Source organism: Aotus nancymaae, unplaced genomic scaffold (assembly GCF_030222135.1).
Source record: "Aotus nancymaae isolate 86718 unplaced genomic scaffold, 86718_ANA_hifiasm-v0.15.2.pri h1tg000040l, whole genome shotgun sequence".
Classification (NCBI taxonomy): domain Eukaryota; kingdom Metazoa; phylum Chordata; class Mammalia; order Primates; family Aotidae; genus Aotus; species Aotus nancymaae.
The window spans coordinates 35,593,164-35,618,117 of NW_026988454.1; the positions used below are offsets into that span (position 1 = coordinate 35,593,164).

The following is a 24,954-nucleotide window of genomic DNA, read 5'->3' on the forward strand; positions in this document are numbered from 1 at the left end:
GGAAGTTCTCCCAGGCACTTTTCAGACTCAGCCAAACAGTCCTCAGAAGCTTATGCAGGTGTGCATAGGTGGGAGCTCTGAGAAGAGGAGGATGCTCTCCTGCAAGCGATGATGTGGTTATGCTATTTGTCCTGAGGTAGCCAAAAGAAATGCAGCAGAAAGGAGTGTTAGGACCATTAGTCACCTGTGCAGAAATAGGAATGCTGGCCGGGCACAGTGGCTCATGCCTGTAATCCCAGCACTTTGGGAGGCCAAAACGGGCAGATCACGAGGTCAGAAGATCAGGACCATCCTGGCCAACATGATGAAACACCAAAAATGCAAAAGTTAGCTTGGCGTGGTGACAGGCCCCTGTAGTCCCAGCTACTCAGGAGGCTGAGGCAGGAAATTCACTTGAACCCTGGAGGCGGAGGTTGCAGTGAACTGAGATCGTGCCACTGCACTCCAGCCTGGGTGACAGAGTAAGACTCCATCTCAAAACAAAAAAAAGAAAACAAAAAGAAAGCTGACAAATTTCTACTTTTTTCTTTTGTTTAATACAAAATCAATAAAAGAGCAACAGAAATTATAATTTTTTCTCTAAACTAAGAAGGAAAAATAAAGTCAGGTTTTCCAGAGTTTTTGAGTTGCCAGCTCAAAATCAGTTAGAATCTCAACATGTTAGACATGTGAGTAAAAGTATTACAGGTACTGAGTTTAACTCTATTCTCAGGACATGTTTATGTTCACATTGACCCAGGATAAGAACTAGTGACAGCTAATGGAATTTATCAAAATTGTAGTATATTTTTTGTTTATTACCTTAGGTAAATAAATTATAATGAATTCTTTGTTTAGTAACTTGTAAATATTATTTACTTCAAGTCTGCTTATCTTACTAAATTCTAAACTCCAGGAAGATTGGGCCTCTATTTGATTTGCTTCTATGTCCCTAGAACAATGCGCATTATATAGTAGAGGTTCAATAAATGTTTTGGAAATGATTATAGGCCAAAGGCATCACAGAAGAAAAGTCTTACAAGGTTTAAGGGCCACACTTAACAGGGAAATGGAAAGGAAGATCCAGTGAGTCATTCTGCAGTCATGGACCATGTCATGAAATGAGTATGACTCACAATCAGCCCCCAGGAATACTGAGCTGGGAAACTGTTAGCCTTAAAGCTTGGCAGGCATGGAGTTGACTTGATCTGTATCCCACACAAAATTAAGGCCCCAAATTCAATGTCCAGCACTAATTTAAAACATTTAAGTGTCTAAAAAGTTGCCCATATCTTGAATTCAAATCCAAAGTTTTATTTTTATTTTTATTTACCCAAGGTTTTTTTTAAAAAAGAGTAGTAAAAGCTGTACTCACATAAGTTTACAGAAAATTCTTAATTGTTAAAAAAAAAAAATCTAATTAAACAAATTACAAGTGAGTTCACTGTACTACAGCCCAGCATTTGTATATGGTTGCGAAACATTTGTGTGATTTTATTTTTTAGTTTTGTAGTTTTCCAGTGCTTTCTGGCCTCCTCTGGGAATAGATTACTCCATCTTCTAATTCAGAGGTCTACGGAAAATATGGACCTACTAATTTTTCTTCATTTTGTTGATTAAAATTAGTAGGCACCTAGATGTTTACTGTACATTTTTTGTGTATGTTTAAAAATTTTCATAATAACATTTTGAGAAAAAATGCTTTAAATTAGAAACAGTAGAACATGGGTTACTAATTACCATTGTCTGAATAGATAGCAAGTACTTACTTAACACGTTTGGATATTAATAAAATTACTATATTGAGATATACATATGTATGTACTTTTACAACTTTGGAGCAAATAATTTCTCTGAGCCTTTTCCGTAACAAAAGAATCTGTCATGCACCAGGAGGCACTGGGTTGAAACAGATGATTTCTCCATATCATTTCCTGATTAGTACTAATAGATACATCTGGAGTACAAAACTCTAACTGCCTTAAATCACTCACCCATGTACACATATATGTGTGTGTATATATGTGTGTGTGTGTATGTTGAACCATGGGAATTTGCTACCTTTGTAGTCACAAACTACAGAGTATCAGCAATTTCCTATGTTCCAACTTAATAGGTACAGAGGCCCAATCTTCATGAAGTTTAGAAATTAGTAAGGTAAACAGGCTTGAAGTAAATAATTGTTACAACTTACTAAACAAAGAATTCATTACAGTTCATTTACCTAAGGAGATAAACAAAAAGTATATTATAATTTTGATAAATTCCATCAGCTGTCACTAATTCTTATCCTGGGTCAATGGGAACATAAACAAGTACTGAGAATAGAGTTAAACTTGTTATCTATAACAAGTAACACTCTCACTCATATGTCTAACATGTTGAGATTCTGTAATACAGATTAGAGATTCTGTAATACGACTCAGACCAGATCATTCTATTTATTTGACACTTACTTGGCATCCACTTTGTGCCAGGTACCATCTCCATTTTTGGAGATATAAAGAGGGATAGTCTTTGCACTAGACAACATATAATGTACTCTCTCTCTCTTCCAAGGTGTACAGTCTAACAGCGATGTTTATCATGTGCCAAGAAAACAGAGAGGATGGACCATTAACTCTGACTGAGTGACTACAGGGAGCTTTACTGAAGATGTGATAGGAAGCTGCCGGGAGAAAAGGGAAAGGTAATGATTGGGGCCCCAAGGCATCCCCGTGCCATAGCATGTAGGTATGAAAGGACTTGGCTAGTCCTTTTTTGAAATCCTAGCACTTTCGAAGGCTGGGACAGGCAGATCACTTGAGGTCAGGAGTTCAACGCCAGCCTGGCCAACATGGTGAAACCCTGTCTCTACTAAAAATACAAAAAAATTAGCCAGGCATGGTGGCATGCACCTGTAATTACAGCTACTTGAGAGGCTGAGGCAGGAGAATCGCTTAAACCCAGGAGACAGAGGTTGCAGTGAGCTGACAGTGCACCACTGCACTTCATCCTGGGAGACAGAGTGAGACTCCATCTCAAACAAAAAAAAAAGAAAAAGAAAGAAAGGACTCTTTCTGTCGGGGAATAGTGAGAAGTGCAGGGTGAGAAGCAGGTGTTACTATGGTTTACTGAGTTGTCAGCTCAGAATCACTTAGAATCTCAACATGTTAGACATATGAGTGACAGTATTACAGGTACCAAGTTTAACTCTATTCTCAGGGCATGTTTATATTCATATTGATCCAGGATAAGAACTAGTGACAGCCAATGGAATTTATCAAAATTGTAATGTATTTTTCATTTATTACTTTAGGTAAATAAATTACAATGAATTCTTTGTTTAGTAATTTATAAAAATTATTTACTTCAAGACTGTTTACCTTACTAATTTCTAAACTCCAGAAAGACTGGGCCTCTGTTTGATTTGCTTCTACAACCCTAGTACAATAGGAAGTAGATTAGGAACTGAGGCAGCAGGTATAGATTGGGTGATATTCTAGAAGCCATGTCAAGGAGTCTAAGATTTCATTTATAACATTATTTATAAAGTGATCATCAGTTTTGGTTTTCAGAAAGTTTGATTTTAGATAGACAACTCTTTCTGGTGATGCTGCGGAAGAAAACAGGAAGAAGTAGGCCTCCACTTGACCAGATAGGACATTGTTACAATAGTCCAAACGAATGGCAATAGAAGGGTGGAAAAGAGAGGCTGGCTTCAGAGATATTTCTGCCATGGAATTGAAAGAATCTGGTAACAATACCAAATATGTCTTTCACCAAATTTGGGGACTTTTAGGTCATTATTTCCTTTTCTGACTCATTTTCTTCTCATTTCCTCTTCACACTCCACTTACATCCATGTTAGATCTTCTGATATTGTCCAACAAGTAACAGTTTCTGTTCCTTTTTAATTCCCTTTTCCCTTTATTATTTAGAATAAAGAATTGCTATTATCTGCCTTCAAGTTCACTAGAGCTTTTCTCTGCCATTCTCAATCTGCTAAGCCCATTTAGTGATTTTCTTCCTTTCAGATATTATATTTTTCCATTCTATAATTTCCATTTGGTTCTTTTAGAACTTCTGTTTCTACGTTGAGAGTCCCTCTATCAATTTATTGTGATTACATTGCTCTTTATATTTTTATATGGTTATAACAGCTGCTTTAGAATCTTATCATCTGCTAATTCCCAATTTCTTAGAGTCTCTATAGATGATCTTTTCTCTTAAATATGGCTATCACTTGTCTGTTTTCTTCATATAGTAATTTTGTTTTGCACCCTGAATCCTGTAGGTACTGCTATATTTCACTGAAGAATTTGATGTTTTGCTTGTTTGTTTTAGCAGGAAGAAAAGTTGGCAAATGCAAACCTCCAAACTCTTGTTTTTCTTTGGTGGACGGCAGCTGAAATCTCTGTTCAATTCCCTTAACTTTAGGTAGCTACTACCAACCACACATGCAAATTTCAGAGGTCAACCAGATGTCTGGACAGAGTTAACATGCAGAATTTTGGGCTCTTCCTCTGCATCCTTCTCCTTTCGGAGATATTTACCTTCATTGTCCGGTCACTATGGTAGCCCTGAGTACAGTGCTGACTGGAGCCTACCCTTAGGTGAGAAGCATTAAATAGATTAAACTCACCTAGTGCTGTTTTCTTCTTCCAAATATCAATGTTTGTCCAGTTCATGCTTGTTTTTGTTTCCTTCAGTAGCTTCAGAGTTGTTTTATATACATATATAAAATTATATACACACATTGAGATATATACACACTATGTGTCTAATAATGTGTATATTGTTTGTGTGTGTGTGTATATAATTATCACTGAGATGATTGGGCTGATAGGAGTTATTCTTCCACTACTAGAGGGAGAACCCATATTGATTATATATATTTGCTGTTTAGAAAGTAATTAGAAAACAACCTATAAATAGTAAGATCCTGAGATGAAAATAAAATATATTAAGAAAAAAAATCCAATAGAAAAATGAGCAAAAGAATGAACAAATATTTTATCAAGGGAAAAGAGAAATGGTCAGTAAGTATATAAAAAGATGATCAACTTGGCAATAGCCAAGTAACTTTAATTATTATAACAATGATAAGTCATATTATGCCATTTTGACAAAATTAAGACAAATAACAAAATCAATATTTAAATCAATTGGAATTCTTATAAACTGCTTGTCATCATATAAAACTATACATAGAAAAATAACAATATTATTTTAAGAAGTTAATAATTTGCCTATACTATGACCCAGCAATTTTATCACGACATATATACAACCAAGAAAACCTCTTTATTTGTGCACCAGGAGAAATGTCCTAGAATTTTCAGGGAAGTGCATTTTTAGATAACAAAAAAATCTGGAAAATGAAATGTCCATTTACAAAATAATCGAAAAAATTTGACATTTTCACAAAAGTTAATATCATACAGCAATGAAGATGAATTACTTTCAACTACAGATACTAATATGTATTATCTTAAAAACAATATTAGGATGAAAAAACTAAATACTGTATTATTTACATTCACATGGCTATGTGGTAAAACTATTTTCTAAAGTTAACAATAAATGAAAATTCAGCATAGACATTACAGCTAGAGGGAAAAGGGGATAGATAGGTAAGACTAAAAAGATATTAGTATTTTTCTAATTTTCTTTTTGAGACAGTATTTCGCTCTTGTTGCCCAGGCTGGAGTACAGCGGCACGATCTCTGCTCATTGCAATCTCTGCCTCCCAGGTTCAAGCAATTCTCATGCCTCCCAAGTAGCTGGGATTACAGGCACCTGCCATCACGCCCAGCTAATTTTCGTATTTTTGGTAGAGGCGGGGGTTTCACCATGTTGGCCAGGCTGGTCTCGAATTCCTGACTTCAGGTGATCCACCCACCTCCGCCTTCCAAAGTGCTGGGATTACAGGCATGAGCCACCTTGCCTGGCCATATTTTTCTAATTCTTAAGGAGGTTATGGATTTTCAAATGTTCTGGAGTTTGAGACCAGCCTGGCCAATGTGGTGAAACACCACATCTACGAAAAATACAAAAAATTAGCTGGGCATGGTGGCGGATGGACACCTGTAATCCCAGCTACTGGGGAGGCTGAGACAGGAGAATCATTTGAAGTTGGGAGGCAGAGGTTGCAGTGACCCAAGATCATGCCACTGCACTCCAGCCTGGGCAACAAGAGCAAAACTCCATATCAAAAAAAAATAATAATTATATATATATACACACACACATGCACACACACATACACACGCACACATATATACACATACAAATATATATACATATAGGTAATAAATTATTAATGTTTACTTATAGTCTGTGTATGTATAAAATAATACATTAAAATGTAGAAGAGGCAGAAAATGTGGGGAGCTTAGAAAAAGATGGCTAATAGTCTAGTAGCAGAAATGATATCTTGCTGCCATGTTTTCTGCGGTGGTAGATTCATGTGGCTAAACATATTTTTTGTAAATCCTAACTAGTATGGCATTTAAGTAATTAAGCAATCAAATGTCTTTTAGAATTAGTATATTTTGGAGCAATAAGGCTTTCAAAAGTCAGACTTGTATTAGAAATGATGTTCTTAGTATTCATAAGCTAATAATTTGTATAAAACATATTTTTGATAAAATAATTCTGACCTCAATTTTATGTACAGATATCCTCGCACTCATAACTTAGTTTTCTAGTGATTATTTAAATGGATCTTCCTTTTGCTTTACAAACTAGTTGGAAGGTACTGCACACCAAGTAACTGTTGTCACTGAAACAGAAAATATTAAAATATTCTCACATAAGTTTTAAATCTCCTTCCCCAATATGTTGTCTAACCTGAAACATGCTTTTCCTTTTCAAAATATGAGTTCTTTCAATGTAAACAAATATTTCAGAAGGAAAATCATGTATAGTTAATGCTGGGTATAAAAAATATTCTAAAATTCTATGGACTTCTGAACATCAGATGTTGAACAAAAGCTATTTGGGATCATATTGTAGATTTCCCAAAAAAAGTCACTGAGCCTTTTGCTAGCAATTTTATAGAGTTAATCTTGAAAGCACCTGGGAATATTTAGGAAAATAGTCACAATCTGGAATGTAATTAAATTCTTAGTCATTAGGATAAAGAACATACCAGACAACAATCAATATGTCAGATTTTCCTAGACCAAGAACAGAAAGTAAATTGTAAATCCATAAATATTTCCAGGGAACAAAAAAGGTCACTTTCTCTAATCTGATGATACTGGAACATTCAAAAATAAAAGTATAAAGTGATTAAGAGCTGGTATGATGCTTATGTGGAGTACAGCTGAGATGCCTCCTATTCAAGTGTGGTCTGCATACCAGCTGGGAGCTTGGTAAAAATGCAGAAGCCTGGGTCCACTCAGACTTGTGCAGCCAGAGTCTTTAGTTCCAAAAAACCCTCAGGTGACTCATGTGCACATTAAACTGAGGAATCAGCATTACAGATTAAATTTATTTCAAGTAAGAATACATTACATAAAAATCATTTGCTCTTCTTCAGGTCAGAAAATTCCACAGAAATTCACATGAATGATGAGGCAAGCCTAGACTAGAGAAATGTTGCTATTTTCTTTTAATCTCTATTCTAAGAACAGCAAAACATTCTATTATTAGATCTCCTTTTCTGGATATTGTTTTTGTAAACTGAGAAAGGCAGGTGTTTCCCTTAGGTTGAAGGACAAATACAAGATCTTCAAGGACAAATACCAAGCTGGAATTACTGTTCTGTAAAAATTCTTTCCTGTTTTCTTTTTAATGAAAAGAGAGATAATGAAAAAAAGTTATCTCAGTAGATATTAATCTTTTAATTTATGAAGGTCGACCTAGAAAGAATTGTAAACAGTTAAGATATTGCCATTAAAGTTTACGAATAACACAAAATTAAAAGTTTTGAAAGATACTTGGAAACTAGCCTTTTCCTTATTCCCCAGATGTAATCCATCAGCAAGTCCTGCCAGTTCTTTTAATAGCGCGATAGTATATCTCCAATTGATTTCCATTTTCCCTGAAACACCTCTTGCCCAAATCAGCTTCATCTCTCTTGTGTACGAGAGCTTCAGCCTCCTCACTGGTCTCCCTGCATCCTCTCATAGTAGAAAAATAATTCAATCGGAATACAAGGTAAATTCCTTAATCTGATAAAATACATTTTTAAAAAATCTACAGTGAGCTGAGTACAGTGGCTTGCACCTGTAATCCCAGCTACTTAGGAGGCTGAGGCATGAGGGTCACTTGAGCCAAAGAGCCCAAGGTTGCAGTGAGCTATGTTCATGCCACTGCACTCCAGTTTGGGAGACAGAGCAAGAACATGTCTCTAAAAATAAACTAAAAGACAAACAACAACAACAACAAAAAAAAACCCTACAGTAAACATCGTAATTAATTTTTGGTGAAATAGAATGAACCCCACTGTGCCTTGAATAGAAAAGACACACAAAAACAGTTTTTGTTAAAATGACGAGCCAAATCAGAGAGTTGAGAAGTTACAATAGAGATCTCGTAACATAAATAGTTGATATATACAGGGTGATGACTAATTTAATGTGTGTTTCAAAAATGATTATTGCATTAGTTAATTAAAAACACCCCAGAATTATAACCATTCTCCCTAAGAATCAGAGTGGTCCAAATTTTGTTCATTTAAATTTTGCCCGGTAAATTAAAATGCAAAATTTAAGGCAGGGTGATAACAGCGACAGAGACTTGTAATTTGCATATTTGCATTCTTTTTTCCTTTCTCTTGAATTTCTACTCTTAGACACATCTTACTAAGAATTTAATTCTATACTCCTAGTTGTATTGTATATTGTACCACCTCTTTTTTTTTTTTTTTTTTTTTTTGCTTGTTTCCTTTTAAATTACAAGTCGATAGTGGAATTAACCTCTGAATAAATAAGTAAAATATCAGATAAAAAGTGGTTAAGATAGGATCCAACTAATAAGGTCATTCTTTTTAAAGCCTCAATTTTTCTTATTTTAAGAAAAAATACCTAAACAATACCAAATCCTAAAAGATATTGTTCTTTGCTATATAAAAATGTTATTTTCTTTTTGAGAAGAAAATAAAAGCCTCTCTCAAAATGTAGATATTTAAATAGCAGCCAAGAATTCCTTTTAGGCTTTACTTTGGTGGATATAGTGGAAGGAACAGAGATTATCTGTGAACAAAAATTACTTTCTAAAGTAATATAACAATTGACTATTAATATAGGATGTTATCCATCTATATTAAAGTTCTGGGTTATTTAAATTATAATGAATGTTTTTCTGCAACTTAAACTTTATAATCTACATGACAAGTAGAAATAATGGTATTTTGCATTATTAAATCATATTCTAAAGTAGAGCAAGATTTTGTGCACATTCTGCTAACCTTTAAAATGACCTTTCTTTTTTTTTTCTATCAGGATGATTCTCAAAGCACAATAAAGAGTAGCTAAGCTACGAGCTTTTTAGGGGAAGAAGCTGTGTTAGTCAACTGGCACATAATAGTCACTCAATAGATTTGTCCAGTGAATAAATCAGTTTTAATTTTATTTTGAAATAGAAACACTAAAACATGATTGTTGCAAGATGAAATTATCTTAGATAATAATTACTACTAAAATATATTTCCAAATTGCCTGATAAAAATAAATAAAACATCCAGGCTAAGGCAGGAGGATCCCTTAAGCCCAGGAGCTTGAGTCCAGCCTGGGAAACATATCTAGACACCCCCATCTGTAAAATAATAAATAAATAATAAGTAAAACATCAGATGGTGGCACTAATTGTTGAAAATTTACCCTGCTTTAGTCACTCTACATTTGTTACTTTATTTAATCCTTAGAAAAAGCCCATCAAGTCAGATACTATTAGTATCCAAATTTTACAGTTGAGAAAGAATGGAGGCTGAGTGACATGACTTGCCTAAGTCACTCAGCTACTAAATGACAGAGTAAGAATTTGAACTGAATCTGTCTCCAAGATTATTCTTTTAACTAATATGCTCTTCTTGGCCCTGGTCATGGTGGCTCACACCTGTAATCCCAGCACTTTGGGAGGCTGAGGCGGGCAGATCACAAGATCAGGCATTTGAGACCAGCCTGGCCAGTGTGGTGAATCCCCGTCTCTACTAAAAATACAAAAATTAGCCGGATCCAATGCCAGGTGCCTGTAATCCCAGCTACTCAGGAAGCTGAGGTGGGAGAATCACTTGAACCCAGGAGGTAGAGGTTGCAGTGAGCCGAGATCAAGCCATTGCACTCAGCCTGGGCAACAGAGCCATTTCAAAAAAAAAAGAAAAGAAAAGAAAAAGAAAAACAAAAACTACTTTTCATTTACTGTGTGTAGTCTTTGAAAACCAATAAGAGAAAAAAAGTAGTAGACAGACTCCTGTTTCCTAAAAGGAGATACTAGACATAATGAAAGTGCTAGTAATGGCACATATTTGGAGCCAAGATAGTGGTTTTCAATAAAACTGAGAAAGGGTGGATTGCTTTCCCACAGAAATTGTGGAAACATACATGCTATCCAACCTTAGAAATGTAAAATTGTTCATGTTTTTGATCTTAGGACCAAAGGAAAAACTACAAATTCCACTGTTTGGAACATTTAATGGAAGAGTTTTAAAGGAAATCATTATTATAATCATGGTACCCACCAGCCTGTGAGAATCCAAGCTCTGTCAACATTTTCTTTATAAATTCAGTGTTAGGACTTTCTAACTCATCAAGTATTATTCAGCTCAGACTAAAAAATCTGAAATGTAAGATCTTAAATTGTGAGTGATATTATTCCAAGAATTGAGGAGGAAAATGGATATCATGTGATTCAGACACAATAGAAAAATGTTTGGCTTGTGCAGCATTTTAACAGGTATTAGCTGTCTGTTACTTTGTTTTTCTTGCTTTAGAGAAAGTTTTTGGGATGTGGAAGTGACTTGGAATGGAAGGTTGTACTGTCAACTAACTATAAGCAACATTTTAAAAGTTAACATGTTATGTACAGTTTGATGAACTCTTAAAAAAGAAACCTAGATGTTGTCTTCACTTTCTGAGTCTGCACAAGGGCTTGGAATCTCATAAAGAGAGATTACTTTTAAGAATTCTGGCACTTTGCTTTTAGTCTAAACCATAAAAAACTGAAAGAACAGCCATTTCTAATCTTGCCCAGTGCATTCCAGCTAAATGGAAGCAAGAAGACATGGAATAAAAAGAACCGTTCAGTCATCTCAGAACTTCATCAAATATAGAGTTAAATACCTTTTCCAATAAGGGTTAAAGCATAAGGGCTCTGAGTCCTCTGAATATACTTCCCTTATCCCTATATTTTATACTCCTTGATATTACTTTCTTTCATCTTCCTTCTTTCAGATAACTTGCTTTTAATACAAAAATTAAGGGTAAAAAAATAAGTGTAACAAGTCATATCTTCTGAAGGCAAGTAAACTCAATTTACTTAACAACTCAGTCTGGAGTTATAGTTATTTCACCACTTATCATGTTTGAAAACCATAAATGGAGTGTAGGATCACACTAGATAGCTAAATCAGAAGAGAACAAATGAAATACTGTAATCCATTCAGTTCACTATGGCCAATCTACGTAGTCACAAAATATGGAAGAGAACAAAAAAGATTAAGTTCCTCACTGATGTTGGAAAATAACACAACAAATTGCTCAAGGCTATTCTACCTACCTGGAATACAATTAATGTTACCTTATCTGGCTTCTCTGGCTAATGCAGCCAATTAGATTTTTACCTTGATGGATCTAAAAAGTACATATAGTCTACGTGAAGATCTAAGTTTAAATTCCCTCTGTCTCCTAGAATTACTAGAAGTCAGCTGAATCATTTTCAGAATGCAGTGTAATTTAGATGTATTTTTTGGTAGGTCCTGATATTCCCTACCAAAAGCATCATCAGACTATCTCACCTAACCCAGAATTTCTGCTTCTGGATTTGTTTTACACAGTAAATCTCTTCATCAAACACTCATTTAGTGAGTAAAGCCTTATGATAATAGACTTGCTATGGTTTGAATGTTTGACCCTTCTGAAACTCATCTTGAAACCTAATCCCTAATGTGACAGTATTAAAGATGGGCCCTTTAATAAGAGATTGGCAGAGCTCTCATAAATAGAGTGATCCATTCATGGACTAATGGATTAATGGGTTAGTAGATTAATGAGTTATCATGGGAGTGGGACCAGTGCCTTTATTAGAAGAAGAAGAGAAATCTGAGCTAGCACACTCATCCCCTTTGCCGTGATACCCTGTACCAGCTCAGGATTCTGCAGCAAAAAGAACCTAACCAGATGTAGTCCCTTGACTTTAGACTTCTCAGCCTCCACAACTGTAAGAAATAAATTCATTTTCTTTTTAAAATACCCAGTTTCAGATATTCAGTAATAAGCAACAGAAAATGGACTAAGAAAAGACCCATTTTAAATAAACTATCTAATAAATAAGTAAAGTCCTGAAACTATGAAAATCATGGCTCCTTCCACTATTAGGCATTTTTTCATATGATTCACACAATTTCATGCATCTTTTTTTGGCTACAAGTTTATCCTAATATTAAGTAAAAATGGTTTAAAAGTAAACTGATTCATGTGTCAGCATAAAGTAAATATGGCTGACATCTTCTTATAAGTAAGAATTGTGCTAAAATTCTGAAGTTAGAAGGTTTACTGTAAGTAAGAAGCCAAAAGTTCAGACATTCAACCAAAGTTGATCCAAACCTCTTGGGTTGGAAATATTACAAAAACGGGCTTTTCCACAAAATGGCCTGTATTTCCTGTTTTTGCTAAGCTGGAAATGCAACAGAAACAATACTTCTTATGACATGTCGTTGCTTCTACTTTTGGTCTGAAAACACCACGCAAAGACTATGAGTGTGATGAATCAAAAGAATAAAAATTGAGTGGAGAGATGTTCTGGGCTAAGAAAGAGAGTTAATGGGAACAAAATTTCCTAACTTGACCACCAGTTAACCATAGCTTGGACGCCCAATGTGCTATGAGTCACTAGCAACCGGCTCCAAAATAACACAAGAATATCTTGGGCTAGCTCATTACTGGAGTAAATTGTTAAACATATTTCCAGAAACAAATTCAGCAGAAACAGTTACTTAATGGATAAAATGGTACTCGTGTAAATTCCTTTTTACAGAATAATCTGGAAATGAGATAGTACAAACAACTTGCTAGGCAATCTGACAATGTTATTCATCACCTTCATGTAGAAATTTTAGGCAAAAATCACAGCTACCATCAACAGGGTCAATAATAATAACACTTCATGGGAAGAGTGTGGAATTGTTAAAAACAACAAAACATTGAATTGTCAAAAGTTAAGTCTCAAAAGTTTTATAGATTGTGAATATAGGGGCATATTTTGCATCTTCCAAATGGCCACTTAATGCTTCTTCTAACTTAATTTCTTAGAATAGAGTCTTTAATGCTTCTTACTTCATTAACTAAAACCACTAATGCTCAATCATTTGGTTAATATATTTATAGAATCTCTACAATATTGATTGTGCATACACAAATAGTAAACCAAGTTTGGGATCTACTGCTCTTTTTTACTTGATTGCACCATAATACATAAGGATGGACAAGTCCCTTAATATTGCAATATGGAGATACCCTCTTCTGTAACCTGGAAATATTACTTGCCCCAAATAAATAAGTCCCTAAGATAAAGTACACCTCCCAAAATAAATAAATAAACAAACAAACCCCATGAGAAAAAGAAAATAAGTGTTTAGGATTTGAGACCAGGACAAGAGCCTTAATAGTATAATATATTGATACTAACCTAAAAAGGAAATTTATGAGTCCCTGCAAAGAAGACTGAAAACTTAAAAAATAATGAAAATAATGAAATGAGACAGCAGGACAGAGACATCGATCTAGGTGTCACTGGCCTTCTCGTCCATCCCTTCCTGGTGGTCTGTCTGTCCTAGCAAAAGGAGCAGGCCGAGCAACCTGGTGGGTAGAGCAGGATCTTGGGGGTCTGGGGCTTGGTGGTGCAGAGGTCCAGACAAGGCAAAGCAGAAGAGTGGAGGATTTATAGCTCAGAACCAGCCCAAAGCAAGTTTTCCACCAAGATCACAGCATCAAGCCAAGCAGGCCAAAAGCCAGTAAATTCTAGAAAAGCAAAGAATGCCAGAATTAGAAAGATAAGGAAGAAGCTTAGACCAAAGGTAGGAATAATGATGACAGTCCTAGAGTGTGCTTTTTGGTGGGTGCAGAGAATGGAGAGCTGCACTATAGGCTGGGGCAAAAATCTGGCTTTGGGTGTGCATTGTTTGGTTTCTTTGTCTTTCTTTTGCTGTTTTGGCAATCTCCATTTTGCCACACTTCCTGCCTCTCCCTTGGTTTACACCCTTTATACTTCATTCATGTGTTACTTAAGGGTCCCCAGGAGTTTGTACCCCAGGTCTGTATAACACTTGACATGAAAACAGATGAATCAAATGCACATACAGAATGTTTATAATCCATTTTTATGGCTGGGTTAATAATTTAGTAATTTCAGTTAATGGTTTAGAAAAAAGATAAAGTCATAATGCATTTCTCGTTCGGTGGCAGTCAGGCTTCCTTCCTGGAGCCACGCTGTTGGCAGACTGAAACAGGCATGAGCTATGCTGTGGGACCACGTTCAGTTGATGCTAAAGCCTATAATAGCATTATTGGACTTTAGCAAACTTTGCGTGTTTGTTCGTGAAATTTTGACTCCATGACAAAGACTGTATTTGATTTAGGACTTGCTTCACTGAGGCAATCCTGAGAAAACAAAACTCAAACTACACAGAAGCAAAATAAATACATAAAGAGTGGCTCTCCTAATTTATAAATTAAATGACAATGAAACCTTTATATAGTGAGCTATTTACTGGGGACAAAGACTATGTCTTATCATATTTTATTTCCCAGCATCTAAGCATCGTGTCTGGCACATGGTAGCATTCTATAAACATTCATTGAACTACACTGAACTGCATTGCTTCATATTCCTACTGCTGGTCCCCTTTCATCAGGTTAACAGCTGCACTTAACCTTGGCTCAGCCTTCACTACCTCAGAAAGACCCTCCCTGACCTCTTATATTTGATCAATTCCCACTAACATTCATAAAGAGACTATTATGCATTCTCCTTCAAAGCACCCATCAACAACCATAATCTTACACTTACAGCCATGTGTCACATGAGCATGTTTTGATCAGTGATAGACCACATATGTGACAGTGGCCTCATAAGATTATAATGAAGCTTTTATACTGTATTTTTACTGTAACTTTTTGATGTTTAGATACACAGAAACTCATCATTGTGTTAAAACTTCCTGCAGTATTCAGTAAAGTAACATGCTGTACAGGATTATAGCCTAGGAGCAAAAGGCTAGACCATCTAGGTTAGGTGTGTAAGTCGGCTATAGCATCTAGGTAAAAACGATGTTCTCACAATGACAAAATTGTCTAATGATTCATTTCTCAGAATGTATCTCCCTTGTTAAAGTGATGCATGGCAGTACTTACAAAGCTGTTTGATGTAAACAATACAAACCATAAAAAAATTCATTCCAAGGAGGCAAGGGCTCTGTCTTTTGGTTTTTGCTCATGCAGCAAATATTGTTTTTGTTGGTGCTCAGAAATTTTTTAAAGCAATGAAACAAGAACCCATGGTTTCCTCTCATTCTAATAATACTCACGAGGCCTCAAAGAATATGAAATAAATTATCCAGCACATATGCATATTATAGTGAAGCTAGGAAAGCAAGGTTTTATGACGCAGACCATCCAGATGGGAAGAAATTGATAAGAAAACCGAAAAACACAAATATCATTCATTATGGTCAGACATTATTCTCCATCCTGGAGTGTATCATGGAAATGTTTGTAAATAAATGCTTATTCTGCCTGGCACAGTGGCTTGTGCTGTGCTCATAAACACAGCACTTTGGGAGGCTGAGGTAGGAGGTTTGCTTGAGGCCAGGAATGTGAGACCAGCCTGGGCAACATAGCAAGACTCCATCTCTAAAAAAAAAAAAAAAAAAAAAATAGGCTGGGCATAGTGGTGCATGCCTGTAGTCCTAGCTACTCAAGAGGCTGAGGCAAGAGGATTACCTGTGCTCAGGAGGTCGAGGCTGCAGTGATCTATGTATGATTGCACCACTGCACTCCAGCTGGGCAACAGAGCAAGACTCTGTCTCTAAAAGAGAGAGAAAAGTGTATTCTTTTGTAGGCATTTGTAGGCATTGTAGTTGTTTTATTAAAACACAAACACACACACAACAATTCATTAAGTTTAACCTAAAGAATTTTTTGACTAAGATTAAAAACTTTCCAATATCATTTTCACATGGTTCGACATAATAGTTTAGTCACATGTAAGTAGTCTGTCTATCACATTACTTTCTGTTCCTTGGGAGTGAAATAGTGAAACACTGTTCTGAGTCCAAAATACAATACTAAAGATTATGAGATCTGGGGAATAATGACGTTAGTTTCGATTAAAGAAAAATAAAGAGCAGAAACTGAAACTTAATCATGTTTAATCTAATACAGGAAAGTTTATAATAAGTCAATATATCCAATTATTCCAGTCAACAGCTTAATAAGTAACATTTCAGAATGGTTAAGGAAAAATAAGAACATTCAAGAGAGCTGTTGTTTTCATTTAATTTGATTCTTTTTATGAAGCAACTACCGTGTGTCAGGCAGCATACTCAGCACAAAGGTAGCAGCAGAGAAAGATACAGACACAGACAGAACTTACGTCGTGAAAGCTTCCTCAGCCTGTACCTCGCACCCTTCCTAGTTCTTCTGTCTTTTCCCAATCCCTGGTGTAAACATCTGGCCTCAGGCAGGGCCACAACGAATGCTCTCCTTCCCCTAAAGGGAAGGAATTTTTAGAGACAGTGCTATTCACCATCAGGTTTTGATGAATATTTGTAGAATATATGAAAGAATGAATTCATTAATCATCCAATTGCTCTGAGAAGGAGATCTGTGAATGAGGAGTTGAACCAAAATATCGATGGCTTGCTTTCAATAGAAGTTAGGTTCATCCAGGTTGGCTGTGGTTCTAAGCTTTCAAGTGTATTAGCTGCTGATCCATCTATCATGTGAAATAAAGAAGACATTTTTATGGTTGATTTAATTCAGCTTTACCCAAAATAAAAACTTCCCTGTTCTTTGTTAATCATGTAATATGTTCAGTAGATTCTCCTAGCTCTTAGAAGGTGGTGGGATCTCAGTTCTGTCACTGAGTGACTTTGAGAAAATTAGATGACCTCTCCGTGTCCCTTTATTTATCCGATAATATTGATAATCACACAGTAATATTGCTGTGTCTCTTTATCCAATAACGTTGATAATCACACAGTAATTTTGCTGTGTCTCTTTATCTGATAATATTGATAATCACACAGTAATATTGCTGTGTCCCCTTATCCAATAATGTTGATAATCACACAGTAATTTTGCAAGTATTATATGAGGCAGTACATGCAAAGCACTTGGCACAGTATCTGGCATACAGTAAGAACCCAGCCAATGTTGGCATTATGATTAATATTATTGTAATACTTCCTGTTCCCATGTATTCTTATTGGGCATTCAAGATCCTAGTTAGATTGAAGAGCTCTGCTGAAAGGCCCCCCAAAATACCTGGTACCTTCATTCAATCTTTCTAAAAATATCTTTGCGCTTCTGCAAGGTATCAAGGTTGGCCAGCTTCCCTATTCAAATGGGTGACCTACAGGGGGCTCAGAAGGAAAGGGGCAGAAGAATAAGTGAAGCACATGAGCAAAGGACAAAACTAAGGTACAAAACTTGAGAATAGTAAACCTAAATAAAAAGTCTCACGGGTACAGAAATGAACATCAGAGTCACTGGGCTATGTAAAGTCTTAGAAAATCACCTTAACCTTTAACAAGAAGACAGCCTAAGCTTGAAGAACTTTCTTACCCATAATTGGGCCCTACTTAATCTATAATGCAAAAGAAAAATTCCCACTCTTCAATGAGCATAAATCTCATCAGAGATGATTTGTTGTGTTAATATTTCATTATAATAAAACATTAAGAGACAACATGGTTACAGTGACAAGAATCATCAATCAAACATGACTAGAAGTCTATCCAGCAATGGAAGTTTAGCACTGGGTTAGGAATAAAAATTCAGCCCATGGAGGAACACTGAGAATAATTTCCAAACATGCTGAGTAACAAAGTGGAAAAGTAAAAGCAGCTCCTCCTACTAAATACTTATATCCCAAGTTGCTCATGGCTGATGTTAAAGGAACCAAAATCAGCAGTGGAGAATCCATAATGAAATTATCTGAAGGCTCCCAAATTGTTTGCAGTATCATTACTTGCAGACTGTTTTTCACCAACTGCTTATCTAGTTTTCACAGACAAGGGTTCATTGCAAAATGTCCAAAATGCAAAAGACTCAGGAAACTGCATATGCATGGACTCTAAATGTTTTATGGGTTTTGTTTTTGGTTGTGTTTACATTAAGCTACAGATGGGGCGGAGAGATGCCCTGCGATCTGTCAGGAACTGCCTGCAAAGGCTACTTGCCAGTTAATAATTAGCATGTTTTCATGGGTGCTGGAAAAAGAGGTGACATTCCCGGTAGAAAGAACATTGACTTTATTACTCTTAGCAATAGCAGTAACCAGCATTTAAGCAGTTTCTTGCACCAGTTCCTAAAGGATCACCTACACACATTGTAAGCATTATAGGAGAGAGACTCCAAACTTACAGAACCTGAATTTTTTATGATGAACAGTAAGCATGCCTGCCCTTTGCTCTGGAGGGAGGCACTATCTCAGTCTTCCAAAGCTGTTCACTGTACAAACATTTTTGAAATGATAGACTGAAATAGCGTCAGTTAGTTCCTCTGCTCATAAGACATGCAGAAATGTGAGAAGCCCGTGGAGAATTGTCTACCAGCATGACCTTGACACTGAGCATTCACACCAAACATGCTTATATTGTGCTTGGCATCATGCTGCTAGACAGTATAAATGGCTCTGGATCTCCAAAGTCCTTATCTGGACAAACCACTATTGCACATTCCAAAAATATTTTTCTGAGTTTCTCAAGCTATCCATAGGTATTCACTTCCTCTTTTTTAAGGTCAGCACAAATGTCTGAAACTTTTGTCTTTTACTATTTTCCAGAAGAATTTGGGGGTTCCCATTATAAAATACTTCTGCAATGTAGAACATCCCTCTTTCACTAGCATTAAAATAGTATTCCAAAATATAGTCCATAACTATTACGGGTTTGAGGAAGGCATAGGCTTAGTGTAGACTATGAAAGCATTTCCATAATGATGATTCCTGCATCTCCCTATCAGGCCACCCAAGTAAACATGTTAACACTGACATGTTAACATGGCATGAGTCCTAGCTTTAATGCTTATTAGTTGTTACTTGGATAATTAATTTCTTCCTCTACCTCAGTCTCCTCATTGTAAAATGGGGAGGATAATATTCACTCTCCCTACCTCGCACAATTTTTGAGACTGTCAAATGACATAACATTTATGAAAGCATTTTATAATCAAGAAAAGATCTTTAAGGTGCTCTAATACTCTAATTAGTATCTCCTGCAGCTTGCTTGTGCCTCAGGGATGCCAAACAATCTTTTCATGCCTCAGAAACTGGGTTATTATAGCACATCAGGCAGAGTTGTAGGGTAATCAGTTATTTACAATTATATTCATGTGTTATTAATGTCCAGGGGATATATCTTTACCATCAAGGATTTAGGGGGAGGCGGTAAGGCAAAAAAAAGTAGAAGGATGGAGGGAATATAATGTTATTTCTATTTTACATTTCTGGATATGTAAAATAGCCGATGTTTTATGATACCAAACATTGGCTTTTGGTTAATTGTTAGCTGAGATTCAGTGAATAGGAAAGAAATAAAACATACTATCGATCTTTCATTACAGTCATCACAAATATGCATTATGCCATATTTTCATCTATTTCTTAAGGAACCAGTAAGGCTATTATCAGAATATATTATTTTTCCCCAGCAATGTCAAGATGGGGGTCTACAACACACAAAAGTCTCAAGAAAAATAGTTTAAGACCTATAAAAGATGCACTGCAGCTGGTGAAACAGTTATGCTGCAAATTACGAAGACTGGGATCAAAAATTCTCATTTTTTGCCTAACTTTCCATCAACAGAAAACCCTACAGACTTTTAATGTAGCAAAATGACAAGAGGCACAAACACCAACAGATGGAAAGCAGAAAAGACAGGAGAAAGTGAAGGGGGCCGGAATCAGCCACTGATCCAAATAGTTTTAACATGAAAATGAAAACCAGAATAAGAATGTAAAAGGAAGTAAAACATGGGAAAACTAATATATTACTTTGATACTGTACTGTTTCCTTTAGGAAGACAGCTTGATCCAGATTATGTCTACTCCCCAGAATCTTGTACTCAATTCTCTTTTCAGAAGTTGTCCAATTTTGGTAAAGATAGTATTTAGAGGAAACACATTTTTCCATTAAATTTAAAGTTTAAAAATAATCTCTCTCAATTCTCTAAGTTGCCTTAAAAACTCAAAGGCTTTGAATCAGCACTGGAATTAGAGTTATCTAAGTATGTTTCTAATAGCACCAAATGGTCTAGAAAGAAAGTGATTCTTAGAGCTAAATACGAAATCTCTTTCCAAAGAAGAGTGAGTCCAGAAGTCAGTTTGTATACCACATGTCTTTTATGCTCTATTCTATTTTTACATCCAAAATTCTTAACATTAAATAATGTATTTTTCTTTTATTTTCTTTTTTTAGAGATGGAGTGTCACTCTGTCACCCATTGGAGTGCAAGGGCGCGATCTTGGCTCACCGCAACCTTTGCCTCCCAGGTTCAAGCAATTCTCCTCCCTTAGCCTCCAAAATGGCTGGGATTACAGGCATGTGCTACTATGTCCAGCTAATTTTTGTATTAGTAGAGACAGGGTTTCACAATGTTGGCCAGGCTGGTCTCGAACTCCAGACCTCAGGTGATCCACCTGCCTCGGCATCTCAAAGTGCTGGGATTACAGGCGTGAGCCACCACACCCAGCCTAAATAATGTATTTTTCAATTCTAGGATATCCATTTGATTATTTTATATCGATTCCAATTCTCTGTAGAAGTTCTTCATCTTCATATCATTTTCTCTATTTTCTTGATTACATGAATCATAGTTTTTTTAAGGCCCTATCTAATAATTACAACATCTAAATCTTCTGTGGATTTACTGTCTTTTTTTCCCTCTCTTTCTTAGGTTTCAGTCATTTCTTCCTGTTTTATAGCACTCCTTGCAATTTTTTATTGAACACTGAATATTATGGATGGAAAAATTGTGAGACTCTGAATAATATCTTCCTTCAAAGAGGATTAAATTTTCTTCTGGAAGTCAGAAAACAATTACTGGTGGATCATCTTGATCCTGTCTAAGCCTGATTTAAAGCTCTGTTAGGGCTTGTCTATTTCAGTTTTCCTACTAGAGTGCGGTTCCTACTCCTAGGGCTTGGCAGACAGGGCCTCCACTGAAAGCCTGAGGTTGTTTACCAGTGCCCCCCCACACTGGCAGCACTTGAATTCCTGTGTCTCCCCCGGCACCATGAGGCCGCAAAATATCTCAGATAAGCTATTTGGCTGTCCAAATGTTCTTTTATCCTGGGTTTTTGGGGGAGTCTTGCTCATTTCTATGCAGCTATTTGGGCTACTTTTCTGCGGTTTCCACATCTCTAGAATTTTGCCCTTCTAGTCCAGCCACTTTTGTTGCCCAGAATTCTGACTTCTTCCTCTTTAGTCTAATAACAGAATACCATTTTCTTCCCATACCTCATTCACCTGTGCTGTGATTTAGAAAATGCCCTCACAGAAGCAGCCAGGGAAAATGTGACTCAGGTTTTGTGCTTCTCTTCTCTCAAAGATCATAATTATGCCCTAATTATGTTGGTTGTTCTCCAGTGCCTCCAATTTATTGTCTTATGTGTTCTGTACTGCTTTTATAATTGTTTACTGCAGAGGACTTTGTCCAAGTGACCCCATCGTGGAAACTGAAGTCTGCAATATGAACTTCATTACATAGAATGCTTAGAGACTGAGTTGAGCTTTCATGTAGAAGCAATGACAAATATATGTATCATGATACAGGCATCAAAAGAGAATCAGGTACCCTTGATACAAATTATCAAGTTAAATACCTCTTTCTAGTGGAAGTGGGGAAGAGCAAAAAAATCTGGATTGTTAAGGGCTTTAAATGCTAGATTCTTTACTAGGAAGGGTATAGGATGCAATCAGTAGAGCAGATATAGCAGAGTATATTTGTTCAATAACTTGCTCTTCCACTGTCTGTCTGTGTGTCTTTGAGCAAAGTACCCATTTCCTATGGAGTCTGCTTCCTCACTAGTAAAAGGAAAGATGTGCACCTTTCACTCTGCAAAGGCCTGAGTCCTACAGAAGTAGTGAGCCCAGCTCTAGTCCCTTCCCATGCAACAACCACAGCTCATGTGGGTTTCTATACAGGATTGTATCTGTGCAATAAGTGATGTGGTTAGAAACTTGGAAAGCATAAGACTACATGATCCCAAAGAGTTTTTTGCAACTCTACAAGTCTCTACATATACGTTTAACTAGGTAAGAAAAAAAGAAGCTGTCAACTTTTAAACCAGTACCAAAAATGAAACTACTGTAATGGTGCTTAGTTTTTGCAGATTCCCTGACACAAATTCCCAAGACCCTTATAACTTTTTAATTCACATACTTAGTGAATATTTAATCCATGTCTTAAATGCATTTACCCAGAACTTATCATAATGATTATTTTCTAAGAACTAATGCCACATCTAAAAAGACTTCTTAGTCTGTTTAATAAACATGTTTTAGATAAAGCCTATGTTTCAAAGCAAGATCGTTTAACTTAGTAACTAAGCTGCTAATTAACCTGGCTTATGAGGTTTCTACTAAGTGAAAACATTATTCTTCCACTTCTCATTTAATGGCTTGTACCATGAGCTAATAACATTTACAAGATAGATCATTACAGCACCGAGATATTGGTATAGTAAATATTGAATCTCCCTTGATAACATTAACTATTAAATTAAATATAATAATATGTAACATCTGGGGGAGCACTTACTATATATATCAACAATATTCTAACACTTAAAACTACATTTCACTGAATTCTCAAGACAACCCCCAAAAGTAGATTCTCCTACATTCCCCATATCCCAGAGAGACAACTGAGACAAAAGCTGTCACTACAGTAAGGGGCAGAACCACCCTCACCAGGAGCTCTGACTCCAGAGCCTAGGCTTGGAACTACTGTGCTCAGAGTTGCACATCTACAATTACTACAATAGGCAATTAGTATCTTGAGAATGAAACCAACCAAGATGCTGAAAATTACTAAAAACAACTTACAGTTGGAATTTAATTTATTCTTTTCCATTTATTTTTATTATATTCAGAGAATATTTCCCCACTGTAAAAAAAGCCAAGATGATGTAATGAGAAAAGAAAAAGAAAGGCAACAGAGACAGAGCTGAAGTCAAGAATCATGGTACTTAGCACTAGTTCTGCCACTAACTATCTATGGGTCTTTGGACAAGTCTTTAAATGTTATATTCCAAGCGTTAAAGAGGAAAAAAAATACCTCTCTACTTTTATCAAATAAAATTCATAAGGATTTTAGGGAATTTTGCCAATTGTATTATTAATCACCAAATATTGGTGTGATTTATTATTACTGGAGAAATAAATGTAAAATAATTATGCTTTAATTTCTATTATACTGTCCTAAAAGTCTTTAAAAAAAAAAAAAGAAAGAAAGAAAAAACCTATTCTAAGACAGGAAATGGTTTCCGTTGTTTCAAGGGACTTTTCCTATAGATAAGAATAAAATTGTGTTTTCTGTATAATCATTCTTTTTCACTACACTGCAGCTTCCTAAAGATGAACTACACCAAATAAACTCTAGAGACTATATTTAGAAGATAGGGTAATTAGCAAATGCCATTTAAAGTTTATTCATCTTACAGGACAACAGATGCCTTGCCTTTTGTTTTTAGGAAAAAGGAAACTGAAATTAAAAGCACTTATTTTTGCTATATTTATGTCCAATAAAAATCTAGTTCACAAAGGAAATACTAAAATGGTCAGAGTTGGTCAGTATGTGATCATATATTTGAATTTCCACAAGTATTGTTCATTTCTTTAACGCCTTACTTTTTTCAGAGCAGAAAGACAAGTTCTGTTTGTCACTTTTTTATCCTATTACCTGAAACCAAATTACATGGTATTACTTTCACAACAAGTTACAAAGAAAAATCTTACTACTAAATTGGTTAGTTTTAGATTCAAAGTGAAAATGATTTTACCCTTTTATTCTGGACTTGCCCATATAACATTATCCATTAGCATCTATAAATGTAGAAATTTTATAATTATTTAAGTCAACTTCGTTTTAATAAGTCACCCCCAAAAAATATGTGTGTTAAATACATCAAGCTTCCTTCCTTTTGAGTTGGGGGAAAATAACAGACATTTGACCTCATTTCCCATTTTTTAAAATTTTTGATAAAGTATAACCATTAAGAATTAGTCCATAAGTCAAAAAGAGTATAAAATTAAAAGAAAAAGAGCCATTAATCTCGGTGAATTTTCACTTTGGTTTACTTTCAGTTTAATGTCCTAGTTTTTTTTTTAATACACTAGCAAAACATTGACTCTATATTTAGTTTTCCAGTTCAATTGTTCCAACTCATCTTCCAATTCAATTGTTAGTTCTGCTGTTTGTCTGATACAGCAATCCTTCACCTTCATAACATTTGGACAGTTGCAGAATTCTCTACTTTGTAATGCTCTCAACGCAAGTGACTCCACTACCTCTTTCCATGTGTAAGCACATCACATAAAAGACA

General features: G+C 35.7%; 1 long non-coding RNA gene across 3 annotated transcripts in view; it reads right to left on the minus strand.

Moving 5' to 3' along the window:
* Window positions 1-24,954, minus strand: part of LOC105732381 (uncharacterized) — a 325,595-nt gene that overhangs the window by 238,465 nt on the left and 62,176 nt on the right. The window contains exon 1 of one of the 3 annotated variants that reach the window (XR_010336612.1): window positions 16,125-16,202. The exons of the other annotated variants lie outside the window; for them this stretch is intronic. This is a non-coding gene — a long non-coding RNA (uncharacterized LOC105732381). Of the gene's footprint in view, window positions 1-16,124; window positions 16,203-24,954 lie in introns of those variants that run through there. 3 annotated transcript variants of the gene reach the window in all.